Source organism: Chiloscyllium plagiosum, unplaced genomic scaffold, assembly GCF_037043375.1.
Source record: "Chiloscyllium plagiosum isolate Xiang-an unplaced genomic scaffold, Cpla_swu_hap1 HiC_scaffold_26, whole genome shotgun sequence".
NCBI lineage: Eukaryota > Metazoa > Chordata > Chondrichthyes > Orectolobiformes > Hemiscylliidae > Chiloscyllium > Chiloscyllium plagiosum.
The window spans coordinates 1,644,426-1,665,404 of NW_028270164.1; the positions used below are offsets into that span (position 1 = coordinate 1,644,426).

Below are 20,979 nucleotides of genomic sequence, written 5' to 3' on the forward strand. Positions count from 1 at the left end.
GTGAAGTGAAGTGCATAGCCACAGAATTTATAATCAGAGAGATCAACAAATCATATAAATGGTGTGAGTGCAATGTCGACAGGCTAAATAAGAAGCCTGTGCAGGTGATCAAAAGTGTCAGACAGTGCGAGTAAAGTGGCAACAGCTGAATAATAAGTGAAGGGATGACCTATAATCCAATTAATTGAGGCAGAGAGATAATTACACACAAAGAACGGTGCTGGAAACAAACCAAACAGCTGGAATAACATGCTAGGTGTAAGTGTCATATGCTAAGGGCCTAACCAAAGTAACAGGTAATCCACTGTACAAACTATTTAAGGCAGAGAGATCAAAACAGGTTATCAAGGTGGTGGTGTCAAAACAGGATGGTAAGGCAGATTTTACTGAAATAGACCAGTGTGGTGGGGCTACATGTAATGCGACATGAACCCAAGATCATGGCTGAGGCCATTTTCATGGGTACGGAAACACTCAGGAGTTATTGTTTCTCTGGAAAACTGCAGGCCAAGGGGTGATCTGGAAAATTGCAGGCCAAGGGGTGATCTGATCAGGGACCTCAAGGCCAAGGGGTGATCTGATCAGGGACCGCAAGGCCAAGAAAGGATTTGACAGGTTTGGTGTTGGGGGAGACCAGGACAAGCAGGCTATTGTCTCAAGCTGTGACTAAAAAACCCAACCAAAAATTCAGGAGAAACTTCTTTACTCAGAGAGCAGTGGGAATGTGGAACCCATTCCAACATGGGATGGTTTGGGTGTATTCATGGGGAAGATGAATAAACAAGGCAGGGAGAGAGGGATTGAAGGATAGTCTGATAGAGAGGTTTGAAGAGGTTCCTAAGGAGCATGGACTCTGGCTTGGATCAGATGGACCAAATGGCCTGATGTAGTCACTGATGGTGGGGTGACTGACACTGCTCATGGGGTCAGGATCTTCGATTGCTGCTGATGGGCATCAGGTCAGTGGGACATGTTCAAATACTGAGCTACCTGAGGGAGCTACACCTGTGCACGCTATACCCCAAACCAGGATGGGTAGAAACAGAGAGCACCTTACCAAATCTGTACAAGTCTCACCTCTATGAAGCATGCTTTAATTTAAATGGGTCATCCTTTGAATAATGAAGTGACAATCTGATTGTCTGCAGTACCCCTCCCATTCCGCACCCACCCCTCCCCAATAATGAGTATGGGGGGTGGGCAGTTACTGTCTAGGAGCTAACTCCGGCACGGAAGCAGTGTCGACACTGAGCTGGGGAGGGGAAAACCAGCAGCACCTGCTTTAGATGGATTACGGCTGTTGGCAAACTGTCTCCTCAGCCTCACGCTGTTTGTGTGTAAGACTCAAACCCTGGGATTAAAAGCTGCTTCTTTCTCTGGTGAGTGTGTGTGAGAGTCTGTATGTGAGTGAGTGCTTGTCTGTCTGGAGGCGGTGGGATGTCACACAGAATGGTGGACCTTTCCGAGTCAGTGCTTCAAGCCGGGTACTGAGAAAGGAGAGAGAGCGGCTCTCCTCACATACAGAGAGAGAGAGAGATCTTTAAAAAAAAACCATGCAATCCAATCGTCCCAGGAGCATGCTGCACATAGTGGAAAGAAAATATCTAATATAGGAAGAAAACTGCATCGCAGCCACCCCAGTGCAGAGAGAGAGAGGCTCCTACTGCAGAAGCGCCTGGTCATCGGGAAGGAGTCGGGCTCTGAGACTCTCTGACATTGGGCTCGGAAAGGGGCTGATCGTCCGGGGGCCGTCAGGCCGACAGAGAGAGAGAGAGAGAGCAGCCCCCGCCTCTCCCCCCACCCCACCCCCTCCCGCAGGTCAGTCACTTCCCGGCCGCTGGCGCGGAGCAGGGGGAGGGGGTGGGTTGAGGGAGGGGGAGATACTCAACTTTTCACAAACTTCAAAGTTTTGTGGATTTTTTTTATTCTTTGTTGTTTCTGGAGAGGGGGTTCGTTCGGCTGAACAAACAAGTTCCAAATGGGGCAATGTGTGCTGAGGGGAAGTGCAGTTCCCCACTCACTGGGACAGCTTTCCCAGTTTGGGAAGTTGGAAAGGGTTTTATTTTGTGGGAGAGGAGGTTAAAATGATGAATTGGGTGCGGGTGAGGGGGGGGGGGGAAGGGTGGCCGAGGAGGTTGGAAATTCTGATTGTGTTTGGGGGAGGCCGGGGTGGGATTCACTCTGTTTTCGGGTCATTTGACGGCGTTTCTCGTGCTCTGTTTCAAACGTAGATTCCGCGCTGCAGTTTGACGGTTTCCTTTCAGTAAGTGATGGGTTCCCCAGTCCTGTATCTGGGCCGGCGTGGCCGAGAGAGGCAGAGGGAGGGAGAGCGATAGGGAGAGGGCCAGAGAGAGAGAGGGACAGAGAGAGGGACAGAGAGAGAGGGACAGAGAGAGAGGGAGGGAGACCAGAGGAGGAGAGGGACAGAGAGTGGGGGACAGAGAGTGGGGGACAGAGAGTGAGGGACAGAGAGTGGGGGAGGGAGAGGGGGACAGAGAGTGGGGGACAGAGAGTGGGGGAGGGAGAGTGGGGGACAGAGAGTGGGGGACAGAGAGTGGGGGAGGGAGAGGGGGGGGACAGAGAGTGAGGGACAGAGAGGGGGGGACAGAGAGGGGGGGAGGGAGAGGCACTGAGTTTCCAGTCGGTATGTGGAAGGCCCTAACTCGGGGCTGTACAAATCCAGAGGCCGGTCAGAGAGAGAGTGTGGAGAAACTGCTCCTTGTGACCAGAGTGAGTGAGGGAGGGAGTGAGGAGGTTTTGGCTGTTTTGGGGTGTGGAGCTGGGGTGGGGGAGGTGGAGAGGGGCTTGCACTCAGTTTGTGACGAGTTTGTGCCATTGTCGGTTGGTCTGGAGCGGTGCTGACATGGGGTGGTGCTGCAGACACAGCAGACCGACTGGAACTGGATAGGGGCGACCCTGCAGCCCACCCCGACCACCCACCCCACCCCCCTCCCGGTGCCCGGGAAAGGGGCAGCTGCGGAGATTCTGCCCCCTTTTTGATGGGGTTTCTCTCTATGTCTCTGAGCCTGCCTCTCCCAGACTGGCACAGCAGCTCTTCTCCCGGGGACCCCCTCGCTCCCGCCCGGCCACCCGCCGTCGTTCAACCGGCGGAAAGTTTCCCTCAAATAAAATCCCAATCCGCCCCGACCCCCGGCCCCGAGATGCCTGTGACCAGTTTGCAGCCCGTTTGGATCATTGTCCAGATTAAAGAGAACCTTTCCGTTCTCCCGCCACCAAGCGCGGAGCCCCGGCTCTGAAACTTGGCGAAGTGAGTTTGTAAAGTTCCAACTCGCAACTCGGAAACTCCGCACTTTCCCAAAGCCAGCCGTCTCGCTGTGATCAAGAGAGAGAGAGCTCCCTCCCAGGATCCAGTCGATTCCGGACTGTACCTCGTGCTCAATCCGATTGTAAATGTAATTTGGGGAGAAGTTGATTTGAAAATCTTTCCGAATTTCTTTGAGATCGGGCCGACTGAAAAAAAATCGATTCCCGGCTTTTTGTGGAGGTGCCCTCGCTCTGAGGGTGTATGGGAGGGGGTGTGTGAGGGTGGGGGGGGGGTGAGGGGGTGTGTGAGGGTATGTGTGTGAGAGAGGGTGTGAGGGTATGAGGGGGTGGGAGGGTGAGGGGGTGTGTGTGAGGGTGCGTGTGTGTGAGAGAAGGTCTGAGGGTGTGTGTGTGAGGGTATGAGGGGATGTATGAGGGTGAGGGTGTGTGTGGGGATGTGAAGGGGTGAGGGTGCGTTTGTGTGAATTTGGTATCATTGAGAGTGAGGAAGGGGAGTTGGGGCGAGAGAGAGCTAGGGTTTAGGGGTGTGCTAGGGTCACGCAGCGTGAGGTAAATGGCTGAGACACTTCAGCTGCGTGTATCTCTGTCCCTAGCCCCTGGGTGGGGGTACAGGATTGCTGTGATAGTGGCTGTGTGGGTGAAAACCCAAAGCGCCAACGTTGGCTTTTTTTTTGCTTTTTTTGGAATGGTCAAATTCTGTAAAATTGCAATTGTGTTTGTAACTTCCCAGCAAATACTTGGCGGGTCAGGAAGGTGCAGGCAGGACAGGAATAATCTGGAATACGGTCTAACCAGGAGAAAGTCAGTCAGCACCTCCCGGTTGCAGGGAAATCTGAGGGCTAAACTAACCTTGCCCCGTCACAGTCTGGGAGAACCTCTACACCGAATATGATTCGATTTATTAAATAGAGAAACTGGAAAAAGGTAGTGAGGTTTTCTTGAAAATATTTATGGAGTGCTGTTCCGAGTAAGGTTGGAATGTTTGTCTCTGTTAAAAAGTGCACAATATTCCCAGTGAGATGTGCTGGGGACTCACTCTGAGACAAACCGAGAGGTTTAAACTGGGACTGAATGATATGTGGGGGAGTCACACTGAGGGAAATGACGGCGGATTTCAAATCTTTTTCTGTGAATCTGTGCGGGTCTCTAGGTTTCCCAGCTTATAAAGTTTGTATTTTGTTTTCAGAAAGATCCGACATAAAATATTGTTTGGTTTAAACCCGTCAATTCGTTTCATTGGGGAATAAGGGATAATTGTCCAGAAACAATGTCATTCATAAGGAGGTAAAGAAACCGGAGAGAATCGCTTCTGGGATTCTCCGGCGTTACAGACACACTCGATACATTCGATACCAAACCCGTTTGAAGAGATTTTTTTTAAGCGCTGGTTTGGAGTGAATTATTCCGAGTATGGGAATTCTCTCTCTGTCTCTCTCTCTCTCTCTCCGTCGCGATGAGCAGGGTACCCCCATGGCCGAGCCCTGTCCTGACACTGGGCAGAACCTTTCGCTCTCGCTAAACCGAGGGTTTCCGCTCAACCGGCAGCGCGCAATCAAAAATCTCACAAAAATCCGAAAGTGCGGCTCTCTCCGAGCGCCCTGTAAGCCCTGGGATCATTCCCGGGAATTCCCTGTAAAATTCCCGGAGGGAGGGTCAACTCTGGCTGCCCCCTCGTTACAAAGTGCATCCTAAACAATTTGGATCCTCACATTCTGCCGAATCCAACAGCAAATGCATTTCGCTCGATCTGATTAAAATCTTTTTTTTAAAAACTAAAGGAACACTTTGGAAGAAACATTTTGATCCGGCATTTTATTTAAGGCGCCGGTTAAATTTGCTTCCTCGTCCTTTAAAACTCGTTTGACTACTGCAGAAAAAAAGTCCTTTAAACTAGAATATAGCTCAGGCCACGCGCCCCTAACTAGCGCCACAAAAATCGACTTTGTGGGGTGCAGTTTGGAAATGGTGAAGGCGCCTTTCGGAGTTGCTTTCACAGATGGACTGGCGAGAGGCTGCAGACAGGGGTTTGATATGCAGCTTGTGTCTAGCGTGTAACCCCTTCCCCATCCCCCAGTTCGGTCCCTCCAGCTCCCACCCGTAAAGAGTGACCGAAAGTCAGCAAGCGACAGCAGAAACTTGGGAATGTCAGTGATCCCGGGCTCGCGAGGAGCTGCACTCCCTTTGCTCCATTTCCATTTGCTTTCCTACAAAGAGAAACCCCCGATTTCGTTATTGGAAACCGGGAGGGGTAACAAAATTTCAGAGTCGGGGGAGAGGGAAGGAGGGAGGGAAAGAAAGGGTCGAGACAATCCGTGAAATGGGGAAGGAGAAAAAAAGAAACCAACAGAAACGGCGAGAGGTCAGCGGAGGGGAGTTTGAAAAACAAGATGAGAAAGGCGAGTGAAGCAGCTTTTCGAGGGAGAGTGTGGGGGGGGGGGGGGGGGGGGTGAGAGAAGCAGAGAGGCCGAGGTGATGTCTGTCCCCCTGAAAAGGGAATGAAATACACCTGCCCCGACCGTAAACACAGCTCCCAGAGGGAACTGGAAACAGTGCGAGGACATTGTAATTTAAAGCTTTCGAACCCCTGGCCTTTTATAGGAAGGGAGGTGGATTCTCTGAGAACGAGAATCCTCGCTGTTTAGAATTATTCAAATCTCTTGTTGGATTTATCTTCAATAAGAAGTCTTTCCCGGGGAGGGGAAGGGGGTGCGATGATCAAGGTTATTGGTTGGCCATTGATCCTCAGTTTTATCATTTATTTCCATATGCTAATTACTCCCGTCCAATTTCCTTTTTGCATTTTGCTTTTTAAATCATTTTCTGTCTCTGTTACCTCACAATAATTTCATTCCGAGCTGTCTACATTTTTTAAACCTCTGATGTTGCAGTTAGTCCTGGAAGTAAAAACAACACTGAGCTGTTGACAACTGAAAGGAATTTGTCCACAGTCCAGTATCGGGGACTCAGAACACACGATTTGACAACTTGCTGGTTACAATCGAGCTTTACACAATAACGTGCACTTGCTCCTTCACTCGCAACACTGGGCTGACTTTATCAGTTTTTAGACTTTAAAACAACATTTTCAAAACTAAAAATATATAAATAACTGTTGGAAGAAGTCGGCCACTTTCCTGTAACCAACTCTATAAACAACACTAACAAAACTGAAATTTAAAGTTTTTGTGGCAGAACAAAAATTGTTTAATTTAAATAAAACAAAGCGAATGTTGCCCTTGAATTTGTGAAATTACTGGTTAAATTATTACTGTTGGTAATTGGGACACGAATAATCCGTATTCTATGTTATGCTTCTGTCAATTAAATATATTAATTAAAACAAAGATGCTCAAAAGATATTTTTTAAAAATCCTTAGTTCAGGAACTAATGAAATAGTTGAAACAATTAAAAAGAAAGCAAATAGTTGACCATCCCGCTGTTGGTTGTCTGTTTGCTTGAAGAAAGGTGAATAATTTCTCAGTGTTTTGGGCGGGGGAGTGGGGGGGGGTGGCGGGATAGAGGTTGTTGACTCTGGGAGACCGGCAATCACCATCAAATGATTCCGGGCTCCGGTTTCTACAGGGAGCCCTGACTGAAGCTGTGCTCGGGGGGAAGGTGCATCCGAACGTGGGGACCTCCACTAAATGGCTTTTAGAGAAGCATTTGATCCCGAATCTGCTGCCTGTCAGTCCCACTCTGTCTGAAAGCCAGTGGGACGCTAGGCAGCCGGTGGCTTTAATTCCTTTTACAAAGGGGCAGCATTGACCCCAAGGGTCCCCTCGGTCCGTCTCCCAGGCGCGCCCACACCTTTCTCAAGTGGTTAAACAGACAGGCACCCCCCCCCCACACACACACACACACACACACACAATGGGGTTTCAGGGCTCTCTCGAATTACAGAGACCATCGATGTTACGGGGGGGGGGGGGGGTTTGACTCACTTCCGCCCTAGTGGGGCAAGTTGCCCTTGACTTAAAGCCCCCCCCCCCCCCCGCCTCCATGTGACTGCGGAAATCCCGGAAGGATTGGATGATTTTTGGCCTCATTTTCCTGGACGGACCCTCCAACTTAGATGGAAGCCGTTTAGCCATTGCAGGGGTCCGGGGGAGGGTGGGAGGGAGGGAGGTGGGGGTGGGGTGGGGGGTGAGAATGGGAAAGGGGTTTTACAGTGAGCGTCCCGTTAGTGTGGGGCAAGTTTGTTGCTGCTTTCTGTTGGTTCGAAGCCGCGGGTTTTTTTCTTTGTCTGAGTTCGGAGTTTGCACATGGGAATTTAACCAGGGCCCCCTGATAGGACCCTGACTGGCGGCAGGCCAGAGAAGGTTCAGCTGCTGCTCCCGGACTGCGAGCGCTGTCTGATGGGGGAACAGGTCGAGGAGCTTGGTGGAGTTCAGAAGCGACCTTATTGAGACAGGATTGAGGAGTGCAGTGGGGTGAGGGTGACAGGATAGTTTCGTTCCCTCCGTTTGGGAGAGTCCAGTGCAGTGGGCATCATCCCCCAATTCCAAAGGGGCACTTTCTTTTCTCCCAGCTGGGTCAGGGTTTTGCAGGATGAGCCGGGCTCTCAGACCCCTGAATGTTCAGGCGCTCTTTCCACGGGGCAAGGAAAAAGGTTACAGAAACTGAGGTCCCGAACACATTCAGACACCTCCAGGAACTAGCGAGGAAAACATTATACTGTAATTAAACGCCTTTGCTCGAAACGTCGATTTTCCTGCTCCTCGGATGCTGCCTGACCTGCTGTGTTTTTCCAGCATCACTCTAATCTAGACTCTGGTTTCCAGCATCTGCAGTCCTCACTTTTGCCCAGTAATCAAACGCCTTCCGAGTCATTTCTTCGCTGTTTATTAGAGGCAGGAGACTACCTGCGAGAGAGAGGGAGAGAGGGACAGCACAAGGAAATAGAGACCAGGGGGAGGGGGTTGAAGGCTTTCGAGAAAAGGCTTGTTATTAAACTTCATAAATCGAGAGGAAATTGTCAACGAAAAACACAAGAAATCCAAACTTAACCCTTTGGTGGCAAAGTACAACTTTTGCATTTCCCGGGCTGGGAAAATGGGGCGGCAGTTTGTAATGTGGTTACTGGGGCAGGAGGAGGAGAGCCTGGGACATTTGAGTCAACTCCCCTGTACACAACAGCGTTTATAAAACTATCCGGATCTGGTGCACAGTCTGTGCCCAGCGCGGGGGGGGGGGGTGAACACTAACTGACGGCTCCTTCCCCGGGAATGGAGAAAGACACTGTTCCCATCTCCCAGCCCTCCCTTAGCATTATCTTTCAGAGCTTTTTCATAACATTCCTGACCATAACCTGCAGAGACCCAGCCCTTCGCGCTCACACATTCCTGAAAGTGTTTTGGAAACAGTGGGGCTGAGGGCGGGGGGACAGTGAGCTGAGGGGGTGTCCTTCAGTCTTCAGGGTGCAGTATTACGTCCCCTCCTGTAGCCAGCTCCACTATCCCTCAGACAGAACAAACAGTGAGTGAGTAGGTGAGGGGTAAAACACTGTGGTCACTCCGCTTGCCCCTATCATTGGATGCCGCACCATATCTTTTCATTCCCTTCCCAATTCCCAGATTGTCTCAACCCAGGTGCCCACCCTCCTGACGGTCGGAAGGGTTTGCTTTAACCGCAGCCTGGGGTGTTCCTGGATAGAGGGGAGCCAGCCTGGTCGAGTGAGGAGGAGGGGAGGCAGAGAGAGGGCTCTGATTTGTATTCCACTCAGGCGAAAGCAAAATCCTGTAATCTCGTGGATCCTATAAATCTGAAATTAAACAAGAAACTGCTGTAAAGTCTCAGCAGGTCGAGCAGCCTCTGCCAAGAAACCTACTGAGTTAGTGTTCGGGTCAGGAGCTCCCATCACAACACTGGCCTCTTTCCCTCCCTCCCTCTCTCCACAGACACTGCCGGGACCTGCTGAGTTTCTCCACTTCTTTCTGTGTTTTTTTATTTGTTTCAGATCTCCACTTTCGCAGTTTTCTGCTTCTCGGCCTCTCCTTGGGCAGGCTGGGGAGAATTCAGCCGCACTAACCCACAAAGTGCAAGGTGCGAGTTGGAGAGACAGATCACCACATTCCCACTTCTCGGTGTTTGATCTCTTGTGGACAGAAAAAGGAGGGAATGAAATTGGTCAACAGCGCCCGAGAGAGAGAGAGAGAGAGAGAATGGGAGAGGGAAAGAGAGAGAGAGAAAAAAACAGAAGGTGACTGAGAGGGAGAGAGAAACAGAAAAAGAGAGTCGGAGAGAGGGAACAAGGAGAGACAGAAGGAGATGGAGAGGGAGAGGGGGTTTGAGTGGGAACTGGATGAGAGTGAAGGACCAGTGTATACACAGCTTGGCCGGTACACCATTCACCTTCCTCTCAGCATCTCCATGGGCCAGGCAGTGGGGTTTATTTGAATTTTTAAAAATATAATCCAGCCTTGAAAAAGAAGCAGTTTGGAAACAGAGACGATGGAAACTGCGGGTCCACAGATGCCGAGTGAGAATCTGCCCGGACTTCCCCAGCTCCTGGTGTTTCTAACTCCGGGCTGGAGACTAACTCTCTGGAGAGGGCGAGTGTAGGGGTCCACGCTGTGTTCTGGACTCGGCGGGTTTAGGGGTCTTTTTACTGAGTCAAATAAACCCTGAGTCTATTGAGCCCTGAGGTAAATTGCAGTCTTGTACTCGCGATGCAGTGTACTAACACTGTAATTACTTGCTCAGAAACACTCGCTGTGTTTTTTTTTAATTCCTCTATTGCTGGGCTGATACGGTTTGTTCTCGTTTGGCATGTCTTTTGAATAGATTTTTTTTATAAAAAACGCTAATTGCATTCAGACGGAGCGCGGCTCGCAGTCGCGGGTTGACAGGCCCTTTTTTAAACAATGCACCCAGGCTGCAGAAAACCTCTTTATTGTGTTCACTTGACGATGGGATTATAGTCCCTGACATTATTCAAGGGAGGGGGACACCAAACACTGTAATTACATTTACTTGAAGTATCACCATCCTAACTGGATATTTTATAAAGTGACTTCAGAAAAAATTAAACCGTTCAAATCACAATTCGTCAAAGGATAATTCACCTTGTGTGTTAGATTCATGAAGATTATTTACAGGATCAAGTTAAGAAAGAAGACTTTGACAATTAATAATATGTTTCCTTCCTTTAAAGAAAAAGTGACTTATTTTTGATGCGCTTTGATTTTAAAAGTTGCATTTTGGTTGTATCTCTTTTACCGAGTGTACATCATATAAATCAATTCACATTTGATTACTTTAATCTTCTTCCCCCATCCCAAACATAGGCTTTTGCAGAAATGTACAAACAGTGGGTTGGAAGTTGGTCGCCCTGGGTGTGTTGCTAACACAAGCCCTCTCTCTCTCTCTCAGCCCGGGGTCCTCATACACACTACCCCGGGAGACCACTCGTTCTGAGGCCCAGACACACACACACACACACACGGCGGGGGGAGGTGAAGGTGGGAGCTACCTCAGGGACACGCATCACTGTCACTCTCAGAGACACTGCGGCCCCGGGGATTTCAGCAGAGAGCGAGTACCGCCGCTACCTGAAGGAGTGCAGCTATGTCAGCAAGCAGAGACTTGCTCTGGCTCCTCGGTGGATTTAAAATCGCCCGGGACACTAGTTTAAAGTAGATGACGAAATTCTCCCTGGTTTCTGACCATATGTATCTCTCAGCAGACCAGATGGTCTCTTGAACATCACAAACAGAAAGTGCTGGAGAAACTCAGCAGATCTGGCGGCATCTGTGGAGAGAGAAACAAAGTGACTTATTTTTGATGCGCTTTGATTTTAAAAGTTGCATTTTGGTTGTATCTCTTTTACCGAGTGTACATCATATAAATCAATTCACATTTGATTACTTTAATCTTCTTCCCCCATCCCAAACATAGGCTTTTGCAGAAATGTACAAACAGTGGGCTGGAAGTTGGTCACCCTGGGTGTGTTGTCTCTCTCTCCCCAACGTTCAGTTGGGGTGCGGTGAGCCAGGCTGTCCGAACTGCCGAATTTCTCAAACATTTCCTGTGGCTGTGACAGATTTCCAACACCCGCAGTTTCTCAGCTTCTGCTAGTTGCTCTCTGATAGTTTTCAGTGTTGAGGCCATATTTCACAGGAATGTTTGCTGCTTATTCACTGGGATGTGGGTCTGCCTGGCTCGCCCTGCAGTTATTACCGAGAGGGGGGTTAGAGCTGTGGGACTGTAGGCCGGGTAACGAGGGCAGTCACCTTCCCTCAAGGACATTAATGAACCTGGTAGAGTTTTCCCCCTGCAGTCGACAGCGGTTTCGTGATCACCATTAGACTCTTAATCCAAGATTGTTATTGAATTCGGGGAGGATTCCAATCCGCAGCCCGAGGACATGAACTGTGTCTCTTGGATTAATAATCCAGCGATAACACCACTGGGATCTTCAGCTCCTTACATACAAAATAAAATAAAAGTCTGTAAAAAGATATTAAGGATGTGAGGGGTGCTATGGAGAGGTAACTCCTCTGTTTTTAAACATGCCTTGGGTTGTATTGTGCAGGGATGGATGGGGACGAGGGTGAGAGACAAGAAAGGATAGGCAGGTTCCTGATTGTTGTGCGGAATACTCAGCCCTGATCCAGTGGGAATCGGGCTGAGGGGGTACGCTTGCTCTTGGAAGGGCAGTGTCGCGGATTTGGAACAGAGGGATTTGGTTTAATGTGTGAACATGACAGCAGCGCAATCAGTGCAGCTTCCTCATACTGTCCCAGAGAACTCTTAACCTTGTGCTCATCCGATACCAGCCTCGGGCAACTCTCTGTGTGGAGTTTGCACATTCTCCCCGTGTCTGCGCGGGTTTCCTCCGGGTGCTCCGGTTTCCTCCCACAGTCCGAAGATGTGCAGGTCAGGTGAATTGGCCACGCTAAATTGTCCATATTGTCCAGGGATGTATAGGTTAGGGGCATTAGTCAGGGGTAAATGTAGAGTAATAGAGTAGGGGAATGGGAATGGGTCTGGGTGGGATAGTCTTTGGAAGGTCAGTGTGAACTTGTTGGGCCAAATGGCCTGTTTCCCACTGGATCAGATTGTGTGACTCTCTGTCTTGGAGAGAAACTTACAGATGGAATTTGACATTGATCAGTTAGCTTCCAGACCGGGACTGGATGACGTTTTCCGGGTATTGCTTTGACCAAGACCAGGAGGAATGACCCCTGTTTTCTTGACCAGAAATTCTCTCTCAGTTAATGTCACCGTATATAATGGGTGTCCCTTTACAATCTCTGGGAGCTTGCTGTGTTCCCTGACTCCAGGATTTGATTAGCTTCAGATAGTTTCATTGATGATGATCCGCGGCGTGTCATGAAAGGCGCTACAGAAATGCAAAGTTTTAGTTTTCTTTCCCAATCAGGCCATAAGTAATAATATGATAAAAATAAACATAATAAAATCTCTCAGCCGTCAGTTGCTCCTTTGCTTGTGATACCCAAACCGTTTGAGAATGTTACAGATTGAGTAAAGCGAGGGAAAGCGAATTTATGTATTTAACAGCCAACCTAAGAGCAGTTACTGGTGTGTTGTAGAAACTGGTGTCGCCGATTTGCGCACAGCAAGATCCCACAATGTGATCATGACAGTGATTTTGACTGAGAGATGCGGATTGGCCAGGATACTAGGCAGAACTCCTCCGCTGTTCTTTGAGATAAAATCATGAGAAAATTACCCATTTCCAGCTGATCAGATGGACAGCGGGATTTAACATCTCATCCAAATGACCGCACCTTTTTTCACAGGGCAGCGCTTTCTTTATTATTGCAGTGCGAGGGCCAACTTGGATTTTGCGCTGTCCCCTTTGGAGAGGGACTTGAACGAACACCAGGTCTGATGCAAAGACCACACCTAACTTCGGCAAACCACAGAACTAGTGGTCAGCTGTGCTCAGTCATTGCCACTTTGATACTAAAGGCCTAAGTGTTATATGAAGAGACTCAAACAGAGGCTGGGTTTGCAGTTTTGGGCTCAGTGACAGAGGAAATGATGAGTTTTCATTTAGCACAGTGAAGGCCGAAAGCGTGCATAGCTACAACTAGGGTTAGAGAAACTTTTTTCCGAAAAATGAAAACACTCATTTGATATCAGATCATAAAATGAACTGTTTTGACTGATATTGAGAAATTTTGGAGCTGACTTAATTAAAAGTAGATTCATTTTTTTGTTTCAAATAAATATTCTGATTAAGTTTAGTGAATTTGAAGATTTAATCAATTTCATTAAGTTATACATTTACTAATTCTCCTCTGAAATGAATGGAGTCGTACAGACTAATCTATAAACTCTGTCTACTGGATGCCATCCAGTCAGATTGCCTGTGTTTTTTAAAAACAGGTTATCTATCAATTGCAGATTCAATTTCTTGGCCCATGTTGAGTTCAAAGGGACAGGAAAACAACTTTGTGAGGAGTGACATCAACCAATATTGGTCAGGCTGGGAACTTGTTCATGAACCCTGCCCTCAAAAATCGGCTTAGGTGTGATGCTCCCATGACCGAACAGCATCTGGCAGGGTCACACTGATTGCCCAAAGAGTTTTCTCTAGGAAGCAGCATCTTCTGGGGTCAAAGAAGAAACGTTTTGTTGAGAATCGTAACTTTTTGTATGTGAATTTGAGGCTATGTTGCATCATCTTCTCCCTAGCAACAGGTTTACAGAGCTCCCTGCTTCACTCACCCAGATCGGAGTGTGCAGGGAGTTCACGGTTTGAAAATGCCTGTAATGTGACATAAAGTTGGCATTCTAACTCTGGGGAAAATGGGGCCCTTCATTTGGAAATGAAATAATGTTATTGATCTGAGAGTTGATTACACAGAACTTGAATGTTGCTGAAAAGAGACACAAGTTGCTGAAATTTTTCATCTTGTTTTCATCAAGACAAATAGAAGAATGCCAAATTTCAAACAAACAAACTATACAATAGAACATAGAAGGAGTACAACACAGAATCAGGCCCATCGGACCTGTCCTTCCTGCCTGCACAGGGCCCATATCCTTCCATTCCTTGCATATCTGTGTTTTTATTTAAAAATGCCTTAAACACTCCTATTGTATTTGCCTCCACCATCACGCCTTCCAACGCGTTCCAGGTGCTTACCACTCTCTGTGTAAAACACTTGCCCCTCACATCTTCTTTTGAACTTTCCCCCCCTCACCCTAAATGCATGCCCCCTAGTTGTAGACATTTCAACTCTGGCGATAAGATTCTGACCGTTAACCCTCTTTATACACCACATAATTTTACAGACTTCTATCAGGTCTCCCCTCAGCCTCTGCTGCTCCAGAGAAACTAAACTGAGTTTGTCCAGTCTCTCCTTCTACATCGTGGAAGAAAAGGGTGCTATTGGTTGGAAAGTTGTGTCTGATTGGCCAAGGTCAGACGTCTCACGACACCAGGTTATAGTCCAATCGGTTTATTTGAAATCACAAGCTTACTTCAGCTGAAAAAGCAACGCTCCAAAGCTTGTGATTTCAAATAAACCTATTGGACTATAACCTGATATTGTGTGACTTCTGAACTTGTCCAACCCAATCCAACACTGGCACCTCCACATTCTGATTGGCCAAGACATTGCCATGCTGAAAGCAGTGGGGAACCATGGGTTGCTCAAACTCTCTGGAAATCCCTAAAATGGCCTGAGCACTTCCATTTGTTTGCAGAGAGTAGATCCCTATGAATGCATGTCTGTGTCTGCCTGCAACAAATGTAAGTGAACCACGTTAATGTCGTGACTGACAATGTTAAGTTAGAAGAGTTTTTATGCATGATTTGGACCACAGTTTGTGTGGCACCTCCCCCAACCTTGCCACCATGACAGCCTCCTCCAATTTCCTCCCCCCCCCTCACCACCCAACCCCACCCCACCATCCTCAAGTGAAGGAACCTCCAAACACATTCCCAAAGGAATGATCAGAGTGCACAAGTCTCTCTGTCAGGCCAATGTGACAATCCACCTGGCGGAGGGGGTTATTTTATTTAAAATTCTCCAAACCCTTTGATTTGGTCCCACTCTGTAACTCACTCCTGGGGACAGTGGTCTGCTTTACATAGCATTGACTGTCTGATTCTGAACAGGACAGTCCAGATGCAGTGGGTTCTACCAATAACTTTAGTAATTAAATACCAGGAAGCTAGAGTCATTTTTCTCTGATCTGAGATAGTAAAAATATATTCAGTACTTTGGTGCGGGGTCCTGTTTTGTATTTCTGCTCTGACCTTCACAGTTTTGATCAGAACAGGAACATGCCCACCCTCCCAGAGGGAATCAAGTCTTTCACATGTTATTCACAAAATCTTCAGAAAAACAAATAATCCAGACTAATATCTGAACATGTCGGCAGTTGGACCATGAGTTATTAAATGAAACACAAGTTACGTATTGCATAAGACTCCACACATTTTGTTCTGACATGGACATCATTGAACAGTGAATGAAGGAGTTAAGCAATGGGAGGGAGGTTTGCCAGAAATGTTTTATGCAGAAATTCTTATTTTGTTTAATCTGTGGGGATGCGGTTTTCGTTATAACTCATTGACCTTGAGAAGATGATGCAAAGTCATCTCCATGAATACAATCCACTAACTCAATGGGCTATTTCAAAAGGCAAATTAAGAATCAATGGCATTGCTTGAGTTTGGAATCATGTAATTCAGACTGGGCAAGGGCATCAGATTCCGTTCTTTACAACCCACTAATGCACCGGATTCAGTCGTTTCATGGTCACCATTAATGATACTAGCATGTTCTTCTGGATTTATTTTTAATAACTGAATTTAAATTCCCCAGCTGCTATAGTGGGATTTAGATGTACTCTTCCAGATTATACTTCCCCCCACCAATTTCCCCATGTGGTACTGTGATCATTATGTTACTAAACTCTACTGTGGTTTACTGTTTTAAGCCATTGGCTTGATAGTTCCTAGTCATATGGTGATTTATAGTTAGATAGTTATCACACTCCCATCCCTGAATTTGAGCAAAGTGTGGAACAGATTCAGAGGGTATTAAGCCACATTCATCCCTGACGGTGCATGAACACTTGGAGTAGTAACCTCAGAGGGAAAAGAGCAGGAATTGTAAGTCAAGAACAATTAAACTCCTGAACGCATTCAACAAATGAACAATTCTGAAATAAATAATTCATGTTGTTAAATCCTCAATAATGTGATTAACAATATTATTTTTACTGTTAAAATCGAATCTCTGATGCCATTTCTCCCTGAGTTCCCGATGTGTAAGCATAGAAACACAGTACAATGCCACATGAAACATTGAACTCTGCTGCTAGGGTGCAGCTATGACCATCTTGACCTATTTAAAAGCATGATAATTATTCTAGTTTGAAGTGAATCAGGATTTCAATAAGAAAAGTTTCTCAGGTTGTGAGAGACCATTTCTGTTGTAGTGAAACTTGCCAATAAATGAGAAATGCATGGTTTACTTAGTCTTTCTGTTTGAAGTCACTGATGTTTGTATGGCTTGACAGAGTTTAGCAAATGTTTCTACAAACCTGATTTGTGATCTGGTACTCCTCCCTCTCACTGTGTTACTCCTTGAGGTAGATTATGGTATTTGGTAATGTCAGGGGTGGGAGATACTGTTGTAATGGCTGCACCGGTAAAGGACAACTTGATGTCTGGCAACACCATGTAAGAGAGTGAGGTTTCGGATTCAGTAATAATTCTTAGCAGGCAGTACTGGAATATGGTTATGTCTGATAGTTCAGCGGCATCACTAAATCTTCATCACAGTATAAACAAGAAGCTTTTTGGAATTCAACGTATAAATGCAGAATGCATGGTGCAGTAAATCACTTATTTTGTCATCTGAGTTATACATTCTGAAGTTAAAAATAAGGTTCTTAAATTGATCTTTCAGTGTGTTTTTAATAGTGTTGAAATAATAAACTCAGATAGAATTTAATCACAAGTGGAATTTACAGAACAGAATCAGACCATTTCATCTGGTGTATATGTTCCATTTGAAACTCCTCCTATACTTTCGTTTGAACCCCATCGATGTAAGCTTTTAATCCCTTTTCCTCATGCATTTATCCAGTTTCTCACAAATGACGCAGTACTGCTCATCTCAACTCCTTCTTGTGACACCCAGTTCTACATTCTCACCACTGTCTGGGTGTAGAGGTTTCTCCTGAATTCCTAGTGGAATTATGAGTTCATGTCTGGACTTGGTTTCAGGCAGTAATGAAGCCCCCATGACTACCCTGTCTAAATCGTCCATAATTATGAGAATCTCTATCAGGCCTCTGTCCAGTCTTTTCACAAGAAGAAAAATCCAAACCTTCTCAGTCTTCTATTTATGAAAAATCCTCAGTTCTGATATCATTCTAAAAAAGTTTATTTCACACGTTCCCCTGTGCTTCCATATCCTTTTAATAATGTGGAGACCAGAATTGTGTACAATGCCCCAAATGTGGTCCAACCAAGGTTCTATATAAGTTTAATATAATTTCATTGCTTTTCAATTCTGCCCCTGTGGAAGTAAACTCTAGTATTTTGTCACCTTGATGGCTTCTGCTTTGTGATTGTGTGATTTAACTTCTCTCACCCTGGGCTTCATTTAGGCTCTTATTTTCCAAGAAGCATGTGGTCTCTTTATTCTTTTTACTAAAATGTACCATCTCACACTTAGCATTTTGAAATCCGGTTGCTAACCAGATGTCCACCCTGTCAGCTTATTATGATCTGCCTGCATTATGCTTCAGTCCCTCTCTGTCTCCAATGCACATTTGCTGTTTCAGTTGCAATGTGAACAAGCCAATGACATTTTTCAGGTGTTGAGAAAAAAATTCTGCAAAGGTAATTTGTTTTATGGTTTCTTAGCACACAAAAGTAAGTTCCTCCTTTATTCTTCCAAGATAAATTTTATCTTAAAGTTAAAATTAGACACAGTACAGTGATATGAATGGAGAATCAATATGAGCCATGTTGACAACACCTATAAAGCTGGGGTCAATAAAATAAAGTTGGATCATAAAGAGATAAATAAAGAAAATTTCAACAGTGTCAAGGGAAACTGAAGTCGATTAAAATTACAAACACATGTATTTAAAGATATAGGAATGAGGTTTATAGTTAAGCATAACCATGCTACTGTTAATTGTATGTTCATTGTATTTAATTATATACAGGTGGTGGGAATTAACTGGGGATGATTGAGTTGTACCCTGGGGCCCTCTTGTGGTACAGTGGTAGTGTCCCTACCCCTGGACCAAGAGGCCCAGATTCAAATCCCACCTGCTCCAGAGGTGTGTAATAACATCACTGAACAGGGTGATGAGAAGTATAGTCAGTTACACCCCAATAAATAGACAGAGGCTGAATCTGTAGTGTTCAGGTTAGTAACTGTCTGCCTTTAATATGTAACTTTGTCAATAAATGTGTCTAAAAATATTTAAATGTTAACTTTAGTTCTACCCATTCTTCTGGAATATAACTCGATTCAGTAATATATACTTTTCCTGATTTATTAAATGAGGAATTATTTGTCCAGTATTGGATATTTGAATTTGATGATAACAGAAATATAGTCCTTGACAGACATTACTTTCTGAATGTTTCAATGTGATGAGTTTCAGTTGTTCTGGAATGGTTGTGTTTTATCACCCTCTGATGAGGGGGATTTTGTCAGCTCTATAGCCTCATTGAAGAAGCTGTGTGTCACACAGACGTGCCTCTAGGATTGACAACAGAACCCGTGAGCCAGTGAGTGAGTTGATATTACCCTCTGGCCATGAAGTCCAGATCTGATGTTGATTTAGAAATGTGAAATCTGAGAGGAGGTGGAAGGAATGTCTCACTAGCCTCTGGATTATAATTCCATTATGGATCTGGTGTCCTGGATATACATTGAGCTGTCTGAATCTAAATGTTACGCCCATTTGCCTGATGATTTGGTATGACTCCTGAGCTTCTATGCCTGATCTGTGCTGAATTTTCTGACTGTGCTCAAGGACAAACTGGCTCAGGTCCCTATTGGCCCGCATCCCCCATTCTCCCCTACTGCCTCACTGCTCCTCATGTTCCATTTCCAGACCCCTGCTGTCCGCTGATGCCCCCTACCCCTCCAGCTGTCTGTAGCGAGTCCTTGACCACTTTTACTGAGTGTAGTGGTAATGCCACTGAGCTAATATTCAGTGGCCATACTAACACTCTGAGGGCACAACTTCCAGCCCTTCAGCTGCTGAAGTTTTCACTCAAAACTTAAATCTGAAATTGAAATCCTTGAAACAATCATGAATTGTCACAAAGACCCATCTGGTTCATTAATATCCTTTAGGGAAGGAAATCTGCCATCCTTACTTGGTGTGGCCAACATGTGATTGCAGGCCTACAACAATGTGAGTAATTCTTATCTGCCCTCTGAAATGGCTGAGCAAACCAATCTTAAGGGCAATTAGGGAGCAGGCCATTCAGCCCTTCAAGCCTGCTTCCTCATTCAGTATGATCTTTGTTGATCATCTGACTCAGTCCCCTGTTCCCACTTTCTCCCCATAGCCTTTGATCCCTTTAACCCTAACAATTATATCTATTTCTGAAAACATTCAATGTTTTGGCCTCAACCGCTTTCTGTGGCAGAGAATTCCACAGGCTCCCCACTCTCTGGGTGAGTTTTCGTTGGACTTGTCCGCGATACCATCTCAAGCGAAAGATAAAATGATTTTAAAAGGTGCCTTTTTGTAGAACCTACCTCCTTCTCACCCAGTGATTGTGAGAAAGGGGAGTGCAATGTGTTTAATGGTGCTGGTTGCTGGGGCAAGGTTTTTTCAGAGTTTTGATCACTCTAGGTTCCTTTGTGCCTGTGATATGATGCTGTCTGCTCAGATTCACCACCTCATAACTAGCTGGGAGCTGAACTTGTCTAAAGCTTGACAAAGGTGCAGGCAAATTGTTAGAGCAGTGTTGCTGTGAATGGATAGATGGCCATTTTAATGAAGGAATGGTATTGGTTTAAGGATCAGTGTTGGCTTTAGTGGGTCATGTTCCTGCCTCAGATTCTGAAGACTGGAGCTTCAAAACCATCCCAAAGATTTGGCTCTGTAAAATTGTCCAAGAGAGCACTGCACTGTCAAAAGTTCTATTTTTCACTCAAGATGGGGATCTAAAGATCTGCCTGCACACTGAGGGATAGTGACAGATCATGTGATACCTCTGGAAGAAGTGTAGGATTCCCTTGGTTGTTTGAGGCCAACATTTATCCCTCAGACTGAAATACTGAAAACCAGAGCCTCTGCCTAACACCAAGTGCAACTTGTGGGAGCTTGCTGTATACTAATTGACTGCTGCGTTCTCTAAATTGCAACATATGATAACACCTGAATATACAATACTTCATTGGCTGCGCAGCACACAGGGATGTCCTGAGGTTGTTGAAGGTGCTATACAAATGCAGTTTCTAGACATAAAAATGAAAAGCTGGAAATCTGAAATAAAAACACAGTGCAGGAATTACACAGCAAGTGAGTCTGGAACCTCAGGCATAAAAGGTGCCTTAATACTGACATCAGCATACTCACTGCCACACCCTTTATGTTAAACTGAAATGCTGACAGACCCTTTGTATAATTCCAGCACTTGCTGTATCTATTTAAAATTGTTTGCAGTGGCTGAGAGAAAGGAAAGAATAGAGTTTTACTGTGTACAGTGTGAA

The 20,979-nt window shown here is 46.0% G+C and overlaps 1 protein-coding gene across 8 annotated transcripts in view; it reads left to right on the plus strand.

The window, feature by feature from the left end:
• Positions 1-1,321: 1,321 nt before the first annotated feature.
• The window catches only part of foxp4 (forkhead box P4), a 396,512-nt gene continuing 376,854 nt past the window's right edge, over positions 1,322-20,979 (plus strand). For all 8 annotated transcript variants that reach the window (XM_087973402.1, XM_087973403.1, XM_043716312.2 and 5 more), the window contains exon 1: positions 1,322-1,818. The gene's annotated coding sequence lies outside the window, so the exon portion shown is untranslated. The remainder of the gene's footprint in view (positions 1,819-20,979) is intronic.